Source organism: Somniosus microcephalus, chromosome 17 (assembly GCF_052327205.1).
Source record: "Somniosus microcephalus isolate GS21.2 chromosome 17, FLI_Smic_1.0, whole genome shotgun sequence".
Taxonomy (NCBI): Eukaryota; Metazoa; Chordata; class Chondrichthyes; order Squaliformes; family Somniosidae; genus Somniosus; species Somniosus microcephalus.
Genome location: NC_141003.1, coordinates 69,238,513 through 69,262,726, shown reverse-complemented (window position 1 = coordinate 69,262,726; position 24,214 = coordinate 69,238,513).

Here is a 24,214-nt window from a genome sequence, read left to right as displayed (position 1 = left end):
ACACCAACTTACCTTGCACCTCCACCCATCCCTCTCTATCTACATTATTACTTCCCCATCTCACTGGCTACCCCTCACACTCACCCTCATCCTAGTTCAATCATACCAACTAACAAAACACTTGGGTGTTTTATCCAATGTTCATGTAAAGTTTCGGTTAATATGGTGTCAAACAGTGAAACCTTTATTTTGAACACTTAGCGTTCTTGGACAGATTTGTGTGCACCTTTGGAAATGGCTTAGTGAGTTGCAATAAATGGTGAGACATAACGGTACCCCCCGCAACGGTGATGAGTGTGAAAGGAATGGCTTGGGCATTGTAGGGATGCTTTATGGTGTTGGTGTGGGGTGGTGCCAACCTGGCACATCATGTGTCAGCCAGTGTGTACAGCATTAAGTGAAGTAAATCTGGCCATGGTAAGGCCATCCTTGGCCTCCCGGGCAGCAATGTGCTCGGGTGCTGATGGCCTCTGTCCTGTGCAGCATCAGTTGATTGCGAAGAGGTTAGTATTGTTGGTGCTGCTGGTATGCCTGGTGCTGCTGGTGTTGGGGCTGATCGTGGTGGGATTCTGAGGACTAAGGTGAGATAGTTTCAAGGGCACCGATGCTGATGTAATAAATGGCAGGTGAAGTAGAGATGACAGAAGCGAGCTGTCAATGGTGAGAGAGGTAGTTCCAATGAGATGGCACTGGTTAGAGAGTTTACTCCAAACACTTGCAACCTGCATAAAGCTCAACCTGTCTTCCAAATGCAGTAAGCAACAGCATCTGAGCTTGGAAAGTGAATAGCTGTGAGATGGGAGCTTTTGTAGCACATTTGCAGCTGTCAAATAATGAGATGATTCCCCGGTCATACAACTTCTGCCCTGCTTACCTGATGTGTTCCCTGAGCAGCGTGGACCCCATGGGTGACCTCGTAAAATGTAAAGGTGAGCTCAAAATACTTAAGGGGCTGTCAATAAGGTTATAATGACCTGAATTGCCTACCCCGCCACTGCGTGTCGGGTCGGTTCAGCATTGATAGACCTAACATTTGGGAAAGGCGTGTGGCAGCAGGTTGACAGTGGGGTCCTCACCCTCTCCAAAAAAAAAAAAACATTTTTCCACCCAACCCGCCACCGAACGCACCCGCTGACCCCACAAAAAATTCCCCCCTTTGTGTCCTCCTTACAGCTTACTTTCCCACCTACCTTTGTATCATCAGCAAACTTGGATATGTTACATTCAGTGCCTTGATCTAAGTCATTGATATAGATTGTAAATAGCTGAGGCCCAAGCACTGATCCTTGTGGCACCCCACTAGTTACAGCCTGCCAACCAGAAAGCAGGCAACTATCAACCAGTTAGCCTAACATCTGTCATATGCTGGAGTCCCTCATTAAGGAAGTGGTAGCAGGACATTTAGAAAATCATAATATAGTCAAGCAGAGTCAGCGTGGTTTTATGAAAGGGATATCGTGTTTGACAAATTTGCTGGAATTCTTTGAGGATGTAACGAGCAGGGTGGATAAAGGGGAACCAGTAGATGTGTATTTGGATTTCCAGATGGCATTCGATAAGGTGCCACATAAAAGGTTACTGCTCAAGATAAGAGTTCACGGGGTTGGGGGTAATATATTAGCATGGATAGAGGATTGGCTAACTAACAGAAAACAGAGAGTCAGGATAAATGGGTCATTTTCAGATTGGCAAACTGTAACTAGTGGGGTGCCGCAGGGATCAGTGCTGGGGCCTCAACTATTTACAATGGCCTAGAAATTCATTGTAGCCACTTTTGGGGCGGTAAAGTCGGGCGGCTGCTAAAGTTTGCACCCGGCGCAAAATCGAGGCCACTTCTCCGATATTCATTAGCTTCACCCTAAGAGTTTGCTCGAGCGCTAAAACTGGCGCTGCACGCCTCTCTTTAGGCGCTAAGCCGGAGGTGCTGAGCGAGAGCGCCGAGGCCGGGCGCAGCGCAGGTGCGGCCATCTCGTGATTGACAGCAGACACCCTGGCGCCGGCCAGCTCTTAAGGGGGAAGGGTCGACTTGGTCTGCTGCCACGCCCTGGATAGTGGCGCCCTTCAGCTAGGCCTGAACACTGCTGCTGGACCCAAATAGCGCCTGAAGCCATGCAGAAGGCCCGCGAACGAGCGCAGCGCTTCTCAGAGCTTGATCTGAGTGTGCTGGTTGGTGGTGTGGAGAAGAGGCGCCATATTTTGTACCCGGACAATGGCAGGAAGGCGCCGGTCCGCGTCTACCGAGAGCCTGGAGGCATGTCGCCAGCAAGGTGTCAGCCAACAGCGAGGTCCCCAGGACCGGTGTCCAATGCCACAAAAAGTTTAATGACCTCACTCGGATTGTCAGGGTGAGTACCCTTTCCAGTGTCCTCCTCATCCTTGCATGTGCACCTCACATTATGGGCAAAGGGACCTGAAAGCCCTAATGGCCAGCCCTCATCCAGCAGCTATGGGACAGGCATGAACATCAATTGCACATTCTGCACTTAACACACTGGCCAAGCTATTCCACCATGGGAGGCAGTGCACACAAGATCAGGGCGACACACTGGCCAGGCTATTCCACCATGGGAGGCAGTGCACACAAGATCAGGGCTACACACTGTACTTAGAGGCCGTCCTTTCTCTTGCAGGCCAAGCTGGCCAATAATAAGAAGAGGCGGACTGCGGCCGGGGGAGGCCGACCCCAGATCCAGCCGCTCACCGAGCTGCAACATCGCATGGAGCGCATCATGGGTGGCCGGGTGATTGGCCCCGTTGCATGTGGAGATGCCGACCCTGTTCTGGGCACCAATGGTAAGGACATCACCTTTTGGACCCCTCTCGTCCCACTTGCGCATCAGATCTACATCCTTTGCCACTGTCCGACCAATGCGCTGAATGCCACCACTCATGCATCCCTCGCTGACGCCCTCTCCTCACTCTAAAGCTACTCTTGTGCCTTCCTGCTTTCAGATGGTGAGGAGGAGGTCCCTGAACTTGCCAGTGACAGCCCCTCAGAAGAGGAGGAGGAGGAGGAGCAAGAGGAAGGCGGCCCATCAGGGGAACCCTCAGCCGCGGCAACCCATGCGAATGTAGGGGACACGTCTTCCCTGGAGGGGAGCGTGGCGGAAGTGTCGGAGGGGAGGGGAGCTCATGGGACCTGCGGCCTGCAGAAACGCGGGAAGGGGGTGGAAGCTCAGCGGCCTTCTCCCCAGAGGGGGGAAGGGTCGGAGGGGAGTCCAATTGCTGGGCCCAGCGGCGTCCAGCAACGCAGGAAGGGTCGGCCAGCTCGGCGGCCTTCTCCCCAGAGGGGGGAAGGGTCGGAGGGGAGTCCAATTGCTGGGCCCAGCGGCGTCCAGCAATGCAGGAAGGGTCGGCCAGCTCAGCGGCCTTCTCCCCAGAGGGAGAGTCCGGCCTCCAGTCCGGAGATGGTCTTCGCCGAGGAGATGGAACGCCTCGAGGACTTGTCCGCGGACTCGGAGCGCCGGCACACGGAGCTCATGGGGGTAGTGGCATGGTTGCCTGAGGCCATCGAGTCCCTCTCTCGGAGTGTGACCGACGTCGGGGCCTCACAGGCCATCAGTTTGGCGGAATTCAGGGCAGAGCAGGCAGCGAGTCGGGCGGCATTCGGGGCAGCTCAGGCAGCGAGTGGGCAGCTGATCAGTGGTGCCATGCAGTCACTGGGTGCTCTGATGAGGTCACTGAACAGGTCAACACGGGCACTCACTGCTGCCACACTCGCTGTGTCAGCCAGGCATCGCCAGGGCACCCGGCGCGCTGCAGCAGCACAGCGGTCTGTCCCTCGGCAGATTGGTGCGCATGCTGCAGTGCTGGCCCAGGCGAGTGCCAGTGTCTCAGGCGACCAGCGAGCGCCTGCCATCCGCCAGCTTGCCCCCATTCCTCCAGCCGCCACTGCCACTCCCCCAGTGGAGCTGCCAGGAGCTGCTGCAGCGACTGATGCTGGCCAGCCACAGCTGCAGCATTCAACAGCCGCCCGCTCGACGGCCAGACCTCGACTAGGCCGACCCCCAAGGGCATCTGCCGTCACGACATGTGCCCCTCTGGAGCCTGCCCCCAGCCTTGCAGCAGCCAATGGTCTTACTTTGAGGAGCAGCAGCAGGGCGGGCAGGGGCCACACAAAGATGGCCAAGGCATCGCCCTAGCGGGCCAAAAAGTCGAATGTGTGGCCAGTTGTGTTTGTTTTTTGAGGCCGAGAATTGGATGTTTGTTTTTTGAAGGCCGAGAATTGGATGTTTGTTTTTTGAAGGCCGAGGATGTGATGTTTGTTTTTTATGAAGGCCGAGGATGACGGCCATTTTAGTTGCACTGTTTTGTTAATCCTCTCCAGGTTGTGGGAGCGAGTAATGTGTTTGAGTGTTTTTTGGGGGTTTCGTCTGTTTTTGGTTTTCATGTGGGAGGGGCCCTGAGTTTGTACAATAAAGCATTTTATTTATTAACATTGTCCATGTTTGATCTTTGAAGTGTTTGTTGCCTTAACCGGCTGAGGGCTTGCGGAGCAGCTGCAATCATGTTCTTTCATTGGCACAAGCCATTCCCTGACAGGGGCCTAGAAGTGACGTTCAATAAGCCGCCGACGGGCGGCCCTTGGACCTTGTGCCTCCCTCCTGGGCTGGTACTCCTCGTCCTCCTCCTGCTCCTCCTCCTGAGGTGGTGGTCCAACGTGAGGTGGCAGTGCCTGAGTCCTGCGGATAGCCAGGTTGTGCAGCATGCAGCAAACGACGACGAATTGGGAGACTCGCTCCTGCGAATACTGGAAGGCTCCCCCGGAGCGATTGAGACAGCGGAACCGTTGCTTGAGGACGCCGATTGTTTGTTCTATGATGTTCCTAGTCGCTTGATGGCTCTCGTTGTATGCCTCTTCAGCAGGGGTCGTGGGCGCGCGGAGCGAGGTCATGAGCCAGGTACACAAAGGATAGCCTTTGTCTCCGATAAGCCATCCTCTTGGGTGAGGCTGTGCCTGGAACATATCAGCCACAGTTGTCTGTCGCAGGATAAAGGCATCGTGGCTGCTGCCTGGAAAGCGGGCATTGACAGCTAGGATGCGCTGCCTGTGGTCACACACCAGCTGTACATTGAGGGAATGGTAGCCCTTCCGGTTGCGGTAATCCTCGGCATGCTCCAGAGGTGCCCGCAAAGCCACATGCGTGCAGTCAATGGCGCCCTGCACCATGGGGAAGCCCGCTATTCTTGCAAATCCCACTGCACACTGCTGCTGCTTGTCCAGGGTCATGGGGAAGGAGATGAATTGATGTCTCCTTCTGAAAAGGGCTTCGGTCACCTGGCGGATGCAGCAATGCATGGCGAACTGGGAGATGTTAGCGATGTCCCTGGCAGCGGATTGGAAGGAGCCGGTGGCATAGAAGTTGAGAGCCACCGTCACCTTCACTGCCACCGACAGAGACGTCCTGCGCATCAGCTGTGGCTGCAGATCTCTGTGAAGCAGCTGGCAGATGTCTGCAACCACCTCCCTTCTGAATCGCAGCCTCCTAACACACATCGCGGCAGACATGGTCAGATAGGAGGACTGCTGGCGGTATACCCTGGGTAGGTAAGGCCTCAGTTGGCGACGCCTGTTGCCCCCTCTGCGTCTAGCCAGGGCTGCCACTCTCTCACGGCGTCTGTAAGCCCTTCTGGCATAAGGCTGAAAGTCAGCGTTGGCACCCAATGCAGCCCCCATTATATGCTGGCAAACACTGAGCTCTCAATGAAGGCAAAGATAATTGCTAAGCTCTGGCCTGAGCCAAAAATACCTGTCCTAGTGTTGGTCCAAACCAGTAAGCTCTCCTCCTTGGTCTCTCTCCAAAAAACCATTGCACAAGAGTGAATGCTGCAAAATGGCTGGCCTTTATAGTGCAGGGTAAGTGCCCTTTAATTAGCGCTCCCCGCAGCCCGCCTCGGCTGTGTACCGTTCCACTTCACAGTCGTTAGGGCCGCCCGGCGCACAATGGGCCGGTGCGAGTGAAGTTCCGGGTCGGGGCGCACAAAGGGCGTTGCACGACGAAATGACGTCATGATCTGCGCGCGCAGCTAAGACTTTGCGCCGGCGCTAAATGTGTACTGAAGTTGGGGCGAGGCGCTAAGCGCCTAGCGCTCGAGATCATCTACTCCTAAGGCGCTAACGGCTGGCGCGCCCAACTGAATTTCTAGGCCAATCTGTATTAATGACTTGGATGAAGGGACTGAGTGTAATATAGTCAAATTTGCTGATGATACAAAGATAGGTGGGAAAGCAAATTGTATGGAGGATGCAAAGTGTGATAATAATAATAACTTCCGGGAAGTTATGTCATCACTTCCTGTGAACTATGAACTATGAACTGTGTACATACCTCACTTCCTGTCATATGTCACTTCCTGTTGGACTGGTATAAATACTGGTCTGTTCAGTATTGTAAGAGGCTTCTACCAGAGGCATGGTAAAGACCTCTCTTGTATATAGTGTGTTTATAAGTTACTTAAAGCTTACTTTAAAGTTACTTGATGGTAAGACTCCTTTTTCTTACATCAATTTAAGTAACTTAGTATTTACACTCACAAATACTAGACCTTCAGACAAACTTGGAGTTAAGGATCCAGGGAACCACCCATCATGGAGAGAATCCTTAGACCTATCCATCTGGACTTGGACCCGAATACACCAGCAGCTGGCAGGGTATGGAAGCATTGGTACCGTACTTTTGAGAATTTTCTGGATGAATGTAAAGCGGATGCCCCTACTAGATTGAGGATACTTATCAACTATGTGACCCCAAAAGTGTTCGAATATGTTGATGAATGGGATAATTACGATGAGGTGATTCGGGCACTTAAGAAACTGTATGCCAAGACCCCAAATGAGGTCTATGCTAGACATCTACTGGCCACAGCCCAACAAGGGCCAGGGGAATCAATTGACGAATTCCTGCAAGAACTTCGCAGGCTCAGCATAGATTGTAACTTTCAGGCAGCCTCAGCTGAGCTGTACCGCAAAGAAATGATTCGTGATGCTTTCATCTGCGGGATTGCCTCTCCATTTATACGCCAGCGTCTACTAGAAAGTAAAACACTTGAGCTACAAAAAGCTTTTGACCTAGCTTGTTCTCTGGATTTGGCAAAGAGAAATGCAGACCTCTATCAGCTGCCCAGATCTCGATCTGCTGCTGTAGCTGCAACCAGACAATTCAAGCGGTCTCAGGTGAACCCTATCATGGGGGAATCTAATTCTGATGAAGAAGAGGAGGATGACCCCACTTTAGCAGCCTCTTGGCAATCTAGGAAGGAGTGTTTCTTTTGTGGAGATGCTTTTCACCCTAGGAAAACCTGCCCTGCTCGCAATGCAATCTGCAGTTATTGCAAAAAAAAAGGACACTTTGCTAAAGTTTGCCTATCAAGGGCCTCTACGAGGGCCAATCCAGCTAAGGCCTACCGAACTGCCCCAATTAGGGCCTATCAAGCTTCCTCTCGAGCTCTCTCCCGAAGAAGCACACCGAGAGTTTTAGCCACTCTCTGTGCAACGACACCAATTACAGCTGCTTGCCCACAGAACCTGTCTCATGCAGCCACAAAAATTTCAATTAAAGGGCATACCTTAGATGCCTTAATTGACTCAGGAAGTACTGATAGTTTCATTAAGGAACAGATTGTTGCGAAATTGAAACTACATGTCTTCCCATCGGACCAGGCAATTGCGATGGCTCAGTCATCACTTAATACCAGAATCTCCGGCTTTTGTGTTGTTGATATGACACTTCATGGTCGTATGTATCCCTCCACCCAACTTTCGGTGCTCAAGGACTTATGTAGTGATCTCCTCTTAGGGTTGGACTTCCAAAAACAGCATAAGAAACTCACCATTGAGTTTGGTGGATCCAAACCCGGACTTACTATTTCTAATATACCGTCTAAATTACCGTTTTGTGCATTGTCAGCAGCTTCACTTGATGAACCCTCATTATTTGCCAGTATTCCGCCTCGATGCAAACCAATAATAACGAAATCGCGGCGCTTTAATCAGGAAGACCAATCTTTTATTGCGGCTGAAATCTCTCGACTTCTAGCAGAGGATATCATCGAACCATGTTCGTCGCCCTGGCGGGCTCAAGTCGTCATTGTCAAGAACCCTCTAAAACCTCACAAACAGCGACTATGCATCGATTATTCGCAAACCATCAATCAATATACCGACTTGGACGCCTACCCATTGCCACGCATTGATGATATGGTTAATAAACTGGCCGAATACAAAGTGTTCTCAACTTACGATTTAAAAAGTGCCTATCATCAGGTACCCTTGAAGGTCTCAGATAAGCAGTACACGGCCTTTGAGGCTAATGGACGGCTGTACCAATTTCGTCGCCTCCCATTCGGGGTTACTAATGGAGTGGCTGTCTTCCAACGGGCAATGGATGGCCTGGTTAAGCAGGAAAACCTAAGGGACACTTTTCCCTATCTTGATAACATTACCATTGCAGGTCACGATCAACAGGAACACGACGCCAACCTCCAAAAATTTCGGGATGCCCTCCATCGCCATAATTTGACCCTGAATGAATCCAAATCTGTTGAGTCGCAACCGACCATCAACATCCTTGGCTACTGCGTAGGCAATGGTATCATTAAGCCAGACCCAGAAAGACTTCGCCCGCTCCAAGAGCTCCCGTCACCTAAGAATCCGGCTTCTTTACGTCGGGCTCTCGGTCTGTTTGCATACTACGCTAAATGGATTCCTCATTTTTCGGACAAAATCCAACCCTTGCTGCATGCTGGATCATTTCCACTGGGAACAGCGGCTGTTGCAGCCTTTAACCTTCTCAAAAAACAGTTGGAGAAAGCGGCTCTTCACTCCATCGATGAGAATCTCCCTTTCGTGGTTGAATGTGATGCCTCGGAGGTGGCGATCTCGGCTACTCTGAATCAGGAAGGTCGTCCTGTAGCATTTATGTCCAGGACCTTACAAGGTGCCGAGCTACATTATCCTCCGGTTGAGAAAGAAGCCACAGCCATCATAGAGGCAGTACGGAAGTGGAACCATTTTCTAGCTCGCCAGCACTTTACATTGATCACGGACCAACGATCAGTCGCCTTCATGCTCGATAATCGAAAACGAACCAAAATTAAGAATAATAAAATACAACTTTGGAGGATGGAACTGGCCTCTTTTGGTTATACCATTCTCTATCGGCCTGGCAAGGAGAATGTGGCCCCGGACACCCTCACACGGGCATTCTGCTCCACTATGTCATCCTCTACTCTCATGGATGTCCACAATGGATTGTGTCATCCTGGCGTTACGCGCATGCTACATTTCGTACGATCACGGAATCTCCCTTTTTCCACTGGAGATGTAAAGAAAATATGCTCAGAATGCCGGCTTTGTGCGGAATTAAAACCTCAGTTCTTCCGCCCCTCAGATGGTATACTCATACATGCAACCCAACCGATGCAACGACTTAGCATCGATTTTAAGGGCCCAGTGCCCTCTTCAACTCGGAACACATATTTGCTCACCATGATCGACGAATATTCACGTTTTCCGTTTGCCTTCCCCTGCTCCAATATGCTGGCGTCCACAGTAATCTGCTGCCTTGAGCAGGTATTTTCTCTCTGTGGCATGCCGGCTTATATTCACTCAGATCGGGGTCCATCCTTTGTCAAGGGAACTCAAGGACTACCTCTCAGAACGGGGAATTGCTTCAAGCAAAACAACACCATACCATCCCATCGGAAATGGGCAGGTAGAGAGGTATAACGGTATCATCTGGAATTCCGTACGTCTCGCTTTAAGATCTCGGGGGCTACCAGACCAGCAATGGGAAACAGTGCTTCCAGATGCATTGCACTCTATACGGTCCCTGCTTTCTACAGCCACAAATACTACACCTCATGAGCGGTTCTTTGGATTCCAGCGTCGCTCATCTCATGGGACATCACTCCCGTCATGGCTAAGTACTCCTGGACCTGTATTACTCCGAAGATACGTTCGGACGTCTAAAAATGACCCTCTCGTAGACGAGGTCGAACTAACCGATGCCAACCCCACCTATGCAAACATACGATATTCCGACGGCCGAGAATCTACCGTATCATTACGGGATTTGGCTCCCTGCCCACCAGGACCTAGTGGGACATCGGGTGATGGCATTTCACCAGGAAACTCTTGGGACCTATCGGGTACCCCTCTCCAGGATCCTGATCGGACACCAACTAGCTTGGTGCCGGTAGAACCCCGTACTCAAGGTTGTGACCCTCCCAGTACCGCGCATGAAAGTACTGATCCGCCACAGACCAGCTCTGCACCTCCCTCTGAACAGAGGCAGTCCGACTTTGAACCTATTGGGGCTCGTACTCGAAGCCATGATCTCCCCGACCCTTCACAGGGCAATCCAGGCCACACAGACTCTGACCAATGGCCAACCGCATGTAAGCGGACCAGCGACCCTCTACGACGGGAATCCAAACGGGTGCGACTCTTCCTTGTTCGGCGGCTGTGGACCAAAAGGTAGACCACAGCCTCCTAATCCTGCAGGAGGGAAGAATGTGATAATAATAATAACTTCCGGGAAGTTATGTCATCACTTCCTGTGAACTGTGAACTATGAACTATGAACTGTGTACATACCTCACTTCCTGTCATATGTCACTTCCTGTTGGACTGGTATAAATACTGGTCTGTTCAGTATTGTAAGAGGCTTCTACCAGAGGCATGGTAAAGACCTCTCTTGTATATAGTGTGTTTATAAGTTACTTAAAGCTTACTTTAAAGTTACTTGATGGTAAGACTCCTTTTTCTTACATCACAAAGAATCTCCAAAGAGATATAGATAGGCTAAGTGAGTGGGCAAAAATCTGGCCGATGGAGTTTAATGTGGGAAAATGCGAGATTATCCACTTTGGTAGGAAAAATAAAATAGCAAATTATTATTTAAATGGGGAGAGATTACAAAATGCTGAGGTACAGAGGGATCTGGGGGTCCTTGTACATGAATCACAAGAAGTTAGCATGCAGGTACAGCAAGTAATTAGGAAGGGAAATGGAATGTTGGCCTTTATTGCAAAGGGAATGGAGTATAAAAGTAGGGAAGTCCTGTTACAACTGTACAGGGCGTTGGTGAGACCACACCTGGAGTACTGCGTACAGTTTTGGTCTCCTTATTTAAGGAAGGATATACTTGCATTGGAGGCAGTTCAGAGAAAGTTCATAAGGTTGATTCTGGAGATGAAGCGGTTGTCTTATGAAGAAAGGTTGAGCAAGTTTGGCCTATAATCATTGGAGTTTAGAAGAATGAGAGGTGATCTTATTGAAACATATAAGATTCTGAAGGGGCTTGACAGGGTAGATGCAGAGAGGATGTTTTCCCTCGTGGGGGAATTTAGAATTAGGGGGCACAATTTCAGAATAAGAAGTGAGGAAGAAGTAATCAGAAATGAGGAGGAATTTCTTCTCTGAGGGTCATGAATCTTTGGAATTCACTTCCTCAGAGAGCTGTGGAGGCTGGGTCATTAAAATTATTTAAGGTGGAGATAGACAGATTTTTGAAAGGTAAGGGAGTCAAGGGTTATGGGGAGTAGGCAGGGAAGTGGAGTTGAGGCCAAGATCAGATCAGCCAGGATCTTATTGAATGACGGAGCAGCCTCGTGGAGCCAAATGACCTACTCCTGCTCCTACGTCTTATGTTCTTATACCTACTCTCTGTTTTCTGTCTGTTAACCAATCCTCTATCCATGCTATTACCCCCAACCCCATGAGCCCTTGTTTCTAAAAGATATTTTGGTTCCCTTTTATGTTACCTGCTAATCTTTTCTCATTCTCTCTTTGTCCTTCTTATAGACTTTTTCAATACCCCCCTGCACACTCTGTATTCTGCCTGTTTTTTGACTATATTCTGTACCTGACATTTGTCATAAACCTCCTTTTTCTGTTTTATTTTAATCTCTATTCCCTTTGTCATCCAGGGAGCTCTAGCTTTGGATGCCCTATCTTTCCTCCATATGGTAATATGCTTGCTTTGTACCCAAACTATCTCCACCTTGAAAGGCTGCCATTGCTTATTTATTGTTTTCCTGGCCAATCTTTGTTTCCAGTCCACCTGTGCTAGATCCCTTCTGAAATCACTGAAATTGGCCCTCTTCCAGTTGGGTATTTTCACCGTTGATTTTTCTTTGTCCCTTTCCATAACTACTTTAAACCTAATTCTATCATGATCACTATTACCCAGATGCTCTCCCACTGCAACACACGCCACTTGTCCTGCTTCATTTCCCAGAACTAGATCCAGCACCGCTTCCTTCCTCGTTGGGCTAGAAACACACTGATTAAGAAAGTTTCCCTGTACACATTTTAGGAATTCTTCACCCTTCTTGCCCTTTACTCTGTTTTCCCCCAGTCTATATTAGAGTAATTGAAGTCCCCTACTATTACAGCTCCATTATTTTTACGTTTCTCTGTGTGACAGGCTCCCTAGAGAAACACAGCCTTCTGCACTAGTCCTCAGGGAAGTGTAGATATGTTATCATGGGCCTATACCCTCTGTTGGGAGGCTAATGATTCCTGCCAGCTCACCACCTTATCTTTTCCCTCCCTGCAGCTGCAGCTCTGTCTGCTCCTTATGCCCGATCCTACTCTTGTTACCAGAATGGAATTACCCCCTCATGGTAAAAAACTGCATTTCCAGAAGCCCTATGATTTCAGAACAATGTAGAGCCACTACAAGCAATTTGAAATGGTCTCATTAGCCTAAAAGCACAATGTAATTGAAGAGAAATCTCTCAGACATTTCCATCATTTAACCTGATCAGCAGATGATCCCTTTAAATAGCGTGGGAAATGGACGCCTCCTGACCAAACCACTACAAAAAACAATAATAAGAATAAAATCGGACGGACCACCCGGCATCGACATCAGCACCGGATTTGAACACAATAAGGCACACCCAGCCCAGTCGAACCTGCAAAGTCCTCCTCACTAACATTTGGAGACTTGTGCCAAAATGGGAGAGTTGTCCCACAGACTAGTCAAGCAACAGCCTTCAGCAACAGAATCAAACCTTTCAGCCAATGTCCCAGAATCCAACCAGCAAGACAGACCCACCAGAGGTGGTGGCAGCAGTGGTATACAGCCGGGAGGGAGTGGCCTTGGGAGTCCTCAACATTGACTACAGACCCCATGAAGTCTTATGGCATCAGGTCAAATATGGGCAAGGAAACCTCCTGCTGATTACCGCCCTCCCTCAACTGATGAATATGCACTCCTCCATGTTGAATACCACTTGGAAGAAGCTCTGAGGGCAGCAAGGGCACAGAGGTGGGAGACTTCAATGCCCATCACCAAGACTGGCTCAGTAGCACCACTACTGACCGAGCTGGCCGAGTCCTGAAGGATACAGCTGCCTGACTGGGCCTGCAGCAGGTGATGAGAGAACCAACACCAGGGAAAATCTTACTTGACCTTGTCCTTGCCAATCTACCTGTCGCAGATGCATCTGTCCATGACAGTATTGATAGGAGTGACCGCCGCACAGTCATTGTGGAGAAAAGGTCCCGTCTTCACACTGAGGACACCCTCCATCATGTGTGTGTGGCACTACCACCGTGCTAAATGGGATAGATTCAGAACAGATCTAGCAGCTCAAAACTGGGCATCCATGAGGCGCTGTGGGCCATCAGCAGCAGCAGAATTGTATTCCACCACATCCTGTAACCTCATGACCTGGCATATCCCTCACTCTACCATTAACATCAAGCCAGGGGACCAACCCTGGTTCAATGAGGAGTGTAGAAGAGCATGCCAGGAGCAGCACCAGGCGTACCTAAAAATGAGGTGCCAACCTGGTGAAGTTACAGCACAGGACTACATGTATGCTAAACAGCGGAAGCAGCATGCTCTAGACAGAACTAAGCGATCCCACAATCAACGGATCAGATCAAAGCTCTGCAGTCCTACCACATCCAGTCGTGAATGTTAGTGGACCATTAAACAACTAAGGAGAGGAGGAGGCTCCACGAACATCCCCATCCCCAATGATGGCGGAGCCCAGCACGTGAATGCAAAAGACACGGCTAAAGCGTTTACAACCCTCTTCAGCCAGAAATGCCGAGTGGATGATCCATCTCGGCCTCCTTCTGAGGTCCCCACCATCACAGAAGCCAGTCTTCAGCCAATCCGATTCACTCCACATTATATCAGGAAACGGCTGAGCACACTGAATACAGTAAAGGCTATGGGCCCTGACAATATCCCAGCTGTAATGCTGAAGATTTGTGCTGCAGAACTAGCCATGCCTCTAGCTAAGCTGTTCCAGTAAAGCTACAACACTGGCATCTATCCGACAAAGTAGAAAATTGCCAATGTATGCCCTGTCCACAGAAAGCAGGACAAATCCAACCCAGCCAATATTGCCCCAACAGCCTACTCTCAATCATCAGCAAAGTGATGGAAGGTGTCGGCAATAGTGCTATCAAGCGGCACTTACTCACCAATAACCTGCTCACCGATGCTCAGTTTGAGTTCCACCTGGACCACTCATCTCCAGACCTCATTACAGCCTTGGTCCAAACATGGACAAAGGAGCTGAATTCCAGAGGTGAGGGGAGAGTGACTGCCCTTGACATCAAGGCAGCATTTGACTGAGTGTGGCATTAAGGAGCCCTAGTAAAATTGAAGTCAATGGGAATCGGGGGGGAAAACTCTCCACTGGCTAGGGTCATACCTAGCACAAAGGAAGATGGCTGTGGTGGTTGAAAGTCACTCATCACAGCCCCAGGACATCGCTGCAGGAGTTCCTCAGGGCAGTGTCCTAGGCCCAACTATCCTCAGCTGCTTCATCAAATACCTTCCCTCCATCATAAGGTCAGAAGTGGGGATGTTCACTGATGATTGCAGTGTTCAGCGACATTTGCATCTCCACAGATTGTAATGTATTATCACATAGTTTGTCACACGGCATGCTCAGATCGCTCTGGCCTAATAAAGCAAGCATATTGACTCGCAACTCATCGTGTTTCTGACCTTCATTTGTTCTACCCACGTGTATTACATTTTGGTGACGAGAATGGGATTCCAAAGCCACTTTTAGGGAACACACAGTGTTTAACCTTCTAGTGGAAAAGTTTAAGGTGAATTTGTGCCACCTAAACTGAATTTTTGCAATGTTTTATTGTTAATGCTGATGCAGAATCATCTGTGCTTCGCCTTCGCATGTGTGTATACACAGCAACAGTGGCGTTGATTCTCACAGGTACACAGGTGGCGTTCTGAGTCACTGTTTGACGGGATCGGGACAATCATGGCCGCACCTACAGGATTCATCGGCAGCCTCGGCATGTATGACCGAGCTCGTGAACCATTCAGTTCTTACATTGAGTGGATAGAGATATTTTTTAAGGCCAATAACATTATTGAGACCGAAGGTGCAGATGAGAATGTTCAAGCTCAAAATAAAGTAATTCGTGAATGGAAGAAAGCAATTTTTCTAACGGAGATTGGGCCAAATGTCCACAGAACGTTGACAAACCTACTTGTGCCAGGGAAAGAGAAGGATGTGTCGTTTGAAGACATTGTCGAGAAACTTGACGACCATTTCGACCCACAGCCGTTAGAAATAGCAGAGAGCTATAAGTTTGGTACCAGAAACCAAAACCAAAGTGAAACCATCAGTGAGTACATTGTAGGTCTTAAAAACCTGACTTTGCATTGCAACTTTGGCACATTTTTGAATCGTGCATTGCGAGATAAGTTTGTGTGTGAACTGGTGGATGAGCGCCACAGTCCAAGTTACTGAACACTATAAACCTAACGTTTGACATAGCATGCAAAATTGCCCCATCTTATAGCGATGGCGTCTAAGAATGCTAGGGTGACTAGTGCAGTGACTAGTGCAGCTGAGGCCTACAGTCACAAAGCCACCGCCAAACCTAACGTTGTGAGACCAAGTCAAAAGCATGTCGGTGAAAGCAGTTCAGTGAACTGTTATTGCTGCAATGGAAATCACTCACCACAGTCCTGCCAATACAGAAATGCAAATTATTTTCACTGCCAGAAGCAAGGCCATATTTCAACAGCTTGCAAGCTAGATCTAAAGCAGGAAGTAAGAACCACTCTCGTGGCAATGCAAAGCAGTTGTGAGAAAGACTTCCGTACAAAACTTTTGATCAACAAGCAATATATTGATATGTGTACTGACACGGCGGCGGACTGCTCTATCATGAATAAGGACACATATGAGAGTAAGTTTAATCAAGTACCACTTACAAAGAGTACCGTAGAGTTAAAAACCTACTCTGGAGAAGTCCTAGAGTCATGTGGACAAATGGAATGTACATTTCAACACAACGGCCAGTCAGTAAAGCTGCCCATTATTGTAGTGAGCTACAACAACAGGCCAACCCTCATGGGCAAAGACTGGTTGAGAAAGTTAAAGCTAGACTGGAAAAACATCTTCAGTGTAGGTGCTTCAAAGAAGCAACTCAACACAATGCTGAACAAGTATGAAAGCATGTTCACATACAGTTATGAGGGCATCACTGGGTATGACGAGCATATCCGCATCAAGTCCAACGTGAAGCCTGTCTATTGTAAGGCAAGGCCGGTCCCCTAGGTGTTGAAAAGTTAGGTGGAGGAAGAGTTAGTGAAGCTCAGAGAGCGGAGTGCTAGTAACATCTGTCAAAAGTGAATGGGCTACCCCAATTGTGGTCGTGTCCAAAGCAGACAAAACTGTACGCTTGTGCGGTGACTACAAAGTTACTATCAACCAAGCAGTTGACTATGAGCAGTACCTGTTACCTACATCACAAGATTTGTACGCAGCACTCTGGGTCAAAGGTTTTCTCCAAGCTTGACCTGTCCCACGCTTACGCTCAGCTGAATTTTGAATTCTGGGAAAGGTGAGACCATAGTTTTGTTGTAATTGGGAGGGGAATACACATTTTTTTTAAGGAGAAAGCAGTGTAATGTATTATCACATGCTTTGTCACATGGTTTTTCACATGGCTTAGTATGAGCATGCTCAGTTTGCTCTGGCCTAATAAAGCAAGCACACGGACTAGCAGCTCTTCGTGTCTCTGTCCTTCATTTGTTCTACCCAGTTATATTACACAGATAATGAAGCTGTCTGCAGCAAGACCTGGACAACATTCAGGCTTGGGCTGATAAATGGCAAGTAAAATTTGCGCTACACAAATGGCAGGCAATGACCATCTCCAACAAGAGAGAGTCTAACCACCTCCCCTTGACATTAAATGGCATTACCATTGTTGAATCCCCCACCATCAACATCCTGGAGGTCACCATTGACCAGAAAGTTAACTGGACCACCCACATAAATACTGTAGCCACAAGAGCAGGTCAGAGGCTGGGTATTCTGTGGCAAGTGATTCACCTCCTGATTCCCCAAAGCCTTTCAACCATCTGCAAGGCACAAGTCAGGAGTGTGATGCAATACTCTCCACTTGCCTGGACGAGTGCAACATCACTCCAACAACATTCAGGAACCCCGACACCATCCAGGACAAAGCAGCCCGTTTGATTGGCACCCCATCCACCACCTTAAACATTCACTCCCTCCGCCACCGGCGTACCGCGGCTGCAGTTCGTACCATCTATAAGATGACTGCAGCAACTCGTCAAGGCTTCTTCAACAGCACTTCCCAAACCCGTGACCGCTACCACCTAGAAGGACAAGGGCAGCAAGAGCATGGGAGGACCACCACCTCCAAGTTCCCCTCCAAGTCACATATGATCCTGACTTGGAAATATATCGATGTTCCTTCATCGTCGATGGGTCAAAATCCTGGAACATCCTACCTAACAGCATTGTGGGAGTACATTCACCACACGGACTGCAGTGGTTCAAGAAGGTGGCTCACCACCACCTTCTCGAGGGCAGTTAGGGATGAGCAATAAATGCTGGCCTTGCCAATGACGCCCACATCCTGTGAATAAATTTTAAAAATCCCACTCTCCTACTCACTTCCCACAAACTTTAATATTTCTCTTTTTCATGCAATTATCTAATTTACTTTTAAAAGAATTGAGAACTTTGCCAGTGGAATATGCACAGGAAGTTCATGTCCATTGTCAATACATGTAAACATTACTCTTGAAATGCTGTCATAAAGAAGATCATTTGACATTAGTTATGAGGTGGTTGACAGCTCATAATAATAGTTTGGTTTCCTTGTAACAAGGAACTCATGAGATGGAATGTAGCTCTATGTAGGAGCCAACATAAACAACAGTACAGCAACCACATAACAAGGAAGCTCAAGAGAGATGAGCGAGCCTGCTGGGGATGGGAGACAGCCAGGATCCAGGGCACAGGTAAGTGAGGTTCATTTTTAAAAACACAACATTAACCACCTACTATTCATCTGTGCCCCACAGATTTAGTAATTGATGTTGCTGATGTCCCATATGGCACCCTGAAATGAGCCTGAAGCCTAAACATTAAATGCTTTAGTGATCTCGACAGCCACTGGCAGGCCACGTCTGTGGTGAAGTTTTGATAACTGTCATGTTTCAGTGTGAGGCTCAACTTTGCCACAGCCTTCCATGTGAATCATTATCTGTGAAGACAGAGTTCCTTGGAAAAACCCAGGTAACTGCGCCTCTTCCTGTAAATCCAGGTTCAGGGGCACCAACATGTGCAGGCTGTCTGCCTCTAATGTAACTGCCTGGCACCCCTCCTTTGCCCCGCCTCCTCCTCCAAATAACAAATTTAAAGGTATTCCCATAGTGCAACTGTAAGTTGCAGTAACTAAAAATGGCAGTGTCAAAACTCTTGACGCAAACAATATCGAAACAAAGTGAGAAGAAAGTAAGTACCCCAATAAGAAAAAAATCACCAATATTCTCCTACAGGCCCCAAAAATTCGAATGGAAAATTTTTAAATGCCAACTTCCTGGCAGCAGGCAACCCAACAATCGGGAAAGCTTGTGTTATATGGGCAGCTGGACACATCAGTTTTCAGGGGCTTGTCATGGGAAATTGCACATGCATTCATTTGAATGAATTTTAATCTCCTGGAGGGGGTTAATTGAGTCGCGCCCACTTTGGGGCACTAACTTCGCTGGGGCGCTACTTTTCTCCAATTCCCTTTTGAAAGCTACTATTGAATCTGTGTCCACCACCCTATCAGGCAGTGCATTTCAAATCCTAACCACTTGTTGCGTAAAAAGTTTTGCTTCATGTTGCCTCTGGCTCTTTTGCCAATCACCTTAAATCTGTGTCCTCTGGTTATCGACCCTTCAGCCATTGGAAACAGTTTCTCTATTTATTCTATCTAAACTCTTCATGATTTTAAACCTCTATCAAATCTCCTCTTAGCCTTCTCTGCTCTAAGAACAGCCCAGCTACTCCAGTCTATCCACGTAACTGAAATCCCTCATTCCTGGAATCGGGAAGGAGTAAATCTCTTCTGTACCCTCTCCAAAGCCTTCATATCCTTCCTAAAATGTGGTGCCCAGAATTGGACACAATACTCCAGCTGGGGCTAAACTAGTGTTTGATATAGGGTTAGCATAACTTCCTGGCTTTTGCACTATTTGCCTCTATTTATAAAACCTTAACTGCTTTGTCAAGCTGTCAATTATTTAATTCTTTCCTGGGATTTGGGTGTCACTGGCAAGGCCAGCATTTATTGCCCATTCCTAATTGCCCCTTACCAGTTTATTGACTGCTAAACAAATATTAAGGGCGTGGAAAACTAATTTTAATCCTGTGCAGTGTGAAATGTGTCCATTTTAATAAAAATAAACATTTTTAAGAAACTTTTCAAAAAATTTAAATTTTCTTTTTAGGTTTGTCCATCTTTATTTCAGGTTTGCCTTTTCCCCATGTGGGAACCCCAATCTTTCTTTTGCCCTCTCTAACTCCTTAAAAAAGTTAGAATTTTAAGGGCTTACTCACTTCCTTGTTCGCTGCCTGTGAGAATTCTGCCTTTTGATTGGCTGCTTAGACAGCCTGTTGACGTCACAGCAGTTCGCACAAGGGGATCCCCATTAAGTTCTGTTGAATTGAATTCAAGGATGGAAAACCCGAAGTTCTCGACACAGGGATCGCGAGATCCTTGTGCGGAGCGTGCTTCGGGGCCAGCGGCGAACGCCTTCACTTTGCTGCTGAACGCAAATTCCGGGCCATTGTCTCTCCTCATTCTTCCTACCAAAATATACAACCTCACACTTTTCTGTATTGAATTTCATTTGCCATGTGTCCACCCATTCCACCAGCCTGTCTATGTGTTCTTGAAGTCCATCACTACCTTGCTTACTGTTTACTATGGGCAAGAGCTACAGTGTCGTGACTATATGGACTGGATGTCACCTGGTGGGACCAGAAAATTACTTTTCTCTGGCAGAAAGTTAAAATGCTGTTTATTGCCAATTGTAGCATGACTGCTCGGATACAAGTGATGGGATTTACCACCGTGTAACTTTCAGGGCCCTCGATTCCCGCAATTTGGAAATTCCAATACCCAGAATTATGTGAAGAAAATTTGATTATTGAATGGAGAGTGCTGGCAAGATATTGATAGAAATAAATGGAAAGAAATATATAAATAATAGATAGAGTAATAGTAGGGATTGACTTGGGTAGATGGAGACATGGAGAGTCATAGATGGGATAGAGGAATAGATAGTCATGGTTTGATAGTGATGGACAGACTGATAGAGACAGAGATAAATGAATTGATAGGTATGGACAAGCTGACAGGTAAATTAATAATTTACCTATGAACATTTATAGTGACAAATACGGCGCAGAAATTGGTAGCCGTGCCTTCAGTTGCATGATACATGATGATGGAGCTGTTGACTAATCATAGCAATCAATCTCTATCAATGGGCTCAATTTTCAATGGGCCGTGGAGGCGTGATTGGAGACGTGTGGGGGGTTAAAATTGTGAAAACTGGCGGGCGGAACCCCCCCCCCCCCCGCCTGGTTCCCGACTCCGAGCAACTTTAACTCAGTCGTGTCTAATGGTCCCGACTCCGTCCCGTCTCCAACAGGTGGGATAGGTCGTTAAGGCCCTTAACAAGCACTAAATAGCCTCTATAATCCTATTTTGAAAGGCCCTTGCGAATTTAACCCTTTTCCCACATGAAACATGCCTGGTGGGAAACATGATGGTGAAACCTGGCGGGAGCACTATTGGATTGCTGACTATCAGCTGCAGGTCAACCATTAAAGAGGAGATTTGATCAGCCATCGTTTGCAGGTGGCAGGACTTTGTTGTCTCAGGTCTGGGGGATCTTTTAGAAGGCATAACCATAGCTGTGGAAGTTTGGAGCCTGACACCCATCTCCAGTGCGACCTCCTGGCCCGTCGGCGCAGGAGATACCTCCCAAACAGGGTCTGCAGACACAGGGTCAGCTATCTCAACATGTCTGAGCAGCAGTGCCAAAGGCGGCTCCAACTTTCGCGAGAGGTAGTGAGTGACATCTGCGCAATGCTGCAACAGTACCTGCAGCCCAGAGGACCAGGTGGACAAGCCTTACCAGTGGCCGTCAAAGTCACCACCGCACTCAACTTTTTTGCCTCAGGCTCATTCCAGGGATCAGCAGCAGACATCAGCGGCACCTCCCAGGCGGCCGCACACACTTGCATCATGCAGGTAACCGATGCCCTCTTTGCCATCGTGCACAATCACACCCATTTCACCACGGATCGAGCAAGTGTCATGGCGCGAGCGGTTGGATTAGCTCATCTGGCAGGCTTTCCAAGGGCGCAGGGCATCGTTGACTGCACACATGTGGCCCTTAAAGCACCCCATCGCAATCCCAGGTATTTTTGCCAACCGTAAGGGCTTCCACTCCCTTAAAGTTCAGCTGGTGTGTGACCACAAGAAGGAAATTTTGCATGTTTGTGCAAAGTACCCTGGCAGTTGCCATGACTCCTTCATAATGCGCCAGTCTAGTGTGCCTCCGCTATTCAGTCCACCAGACCAACTTAACGGATGGCTACTTGGAGATAAGGGCTATCCCCTGAGGACGTGGCTAATGACGCCGTTGAGGAGCCCATCCAACGAAGCTGAGGAGAGCTAAAACTCCAGCCACATGTCCACCAGAGCCATAATCGAGCAAACTATCGGTTTGCTGAAGATGCGCTTCAGATGCCTGGATAGATCAGGTGGAGCCCTGCAGTACTCAGCAGCCAGGGTCTCCAGAATCGTCGTGGTTTGCTGTGCACTTCACAACATGGCACAGCGTCGTGGCTTGCAGATTCCTGAGGACCAAGTGGCTCCTCACATATCCTCCTCAGATGAGGAGGAGAGCGAAAATTAACATCTCGCAGAGGCCCATCAACCAGCGGCAGCAGTATGCGAGAACATTGCTGCCCAGGATGCAAGGAACGCACTCATCTTGGCCAGATTTGCCTAGCCTAGCCGATCAAGCACTTTTGCCTCGCAGCTTCTTGCCTGAGCATCGACAATGGCCAAGACCCTGCTGATTCCTAGCTATTTGACCAGCATACTGACAGTTGCAAGTAAACCTAAGCCCTCAATGTGAAAGTCCCATTCGTGAAATGACACACGCCACAACTGCAACAGTTGCCATCAGAATTTTTATGTACAAGAACCAACTGATGGCATTTTTACAATAAACACAACATTTCACCCAAGTGACTACCCTTGTGACTATTTGTGCAGAATTTTTCTCTTACGCGTGCTCCTACGTGTTGCCTCCCCTGTGGCTTCAGCAGATGTGGAGGCCCCTTGCTCACTTTGCTGCTGCTCCTGTCTCGACACCTTTGGCGGGCGTCCTCTGGGGTTGCGAGCCTGTGAGGGCTCGTCAACAGTCTGCTGCTCCTGCAGCTGTGCAGGGGTTGAGATGCCTATCTCACTTGGGTGTGGACTCCGGTGGGATCTGACCAAGTGCTCTGCAGTGGTATGGAAGTGTGAGCGCTTGGAGAGGAGCCCCCACTTCCTTGATGTCTGCCACCAACTTCCATCTCATGGGTCAGGTCCCCCTCAGCGCTTGCAAGTGGCTTGAGAGCACCTTGCTGCACATCAGGGGGGCCATGGGGACCCGTATCTGCACTGGCAGTCCTACTCAGAGGGACTGCCATGAAGGTCTGGTTTCTCTGTTCAATAGCTGACCATCGCTCCTCCAAAGATGTCAGTCTATTCTGAACACTCACCATGTTTTCAACACTCTGGCGACTTAGCTCCTCCATGGCCGTAGCCATCTTCTCGTCTACTGTAGCCATCCTTTCCACGGAGGTTGCCATCCTTTCCGTGGTGATGCGTTCATGCGCCAATGACTCCACAAAGGCTCTGCTCATGTTAGCGATGGACTCCTCCATTTGCTCCACACTCACAGCGACCCTGGAGACAAAACCTGCCAGAGACTCCTGCATCTCTTCCTGGAGTGCCATCACCGCTGATACTGTGGATGGACCCAGAGGCAGAGGATCGACATGCTGCTGAGCCGAGCTGACAGAGTCCTGTGCCCTCCGACTAGGACTCTCCACTGCTGTCCCTGTCTCCACAATCTGCTGATGCTCACTTGTGAGCTGTGATACACCAGGTGACAATACTACTCTATGTCCCGAAGGTCCCACCGAGGTGTGAGTGTCTGCACTGGTGCTGGGTGCGCTGAATTCTGGTGACGCTGCGCCCTCAGAGGTTGCAGCTTCCTCTGAGGAGCCTGGCTGCTCAGCTTCTTCTTCCTGGCTAGTGGGGACGGATGCTTGTGATGGTCCTGTGGGGGAGTAAAGGAAAGAATCAGAGATGTGATGCCAAGGTTACATGCACATTGCATATTGCAGATGCTCATAAGTCCATCTGTTAGAGCTTCAAAATCATTATCAGCGACTCATGCAATGCCAATGAGAGAGGTGGGAAACTTTTCTGTCACCAGCTTGCTGTGTTTCACCCATCTGTCCGTCCCCCACTTGTGCATCGTCCTCTACTTCCACGATTTCCAGGACCGCCTCCTCCCAGGGGGTGAGGTGGGCTATTGAGGCTGTCCCTCCTCCTGTCCTCGCTCGCTCTCTTTTATTGTGAGCTCTCTTTTCCTGCAGTGAGGGAGACAAGTGGAGGTTTGAGTGAGAATGAAGGAGTAAGTGTAGAGATTCCATAGCATCGATACTTAGAAGGAGACAAAGATGGAGTGAGGTGGCACGACCAAGGGCCTTCCCTGTGTGTTGTCAGTTGTTTGCATAGCACCACAGTGATAGGGAGTGTGAGGGCTGCATTTTCGAATAGTTATGTGAATGTGAGCATAGAGAGAAAGGGAAT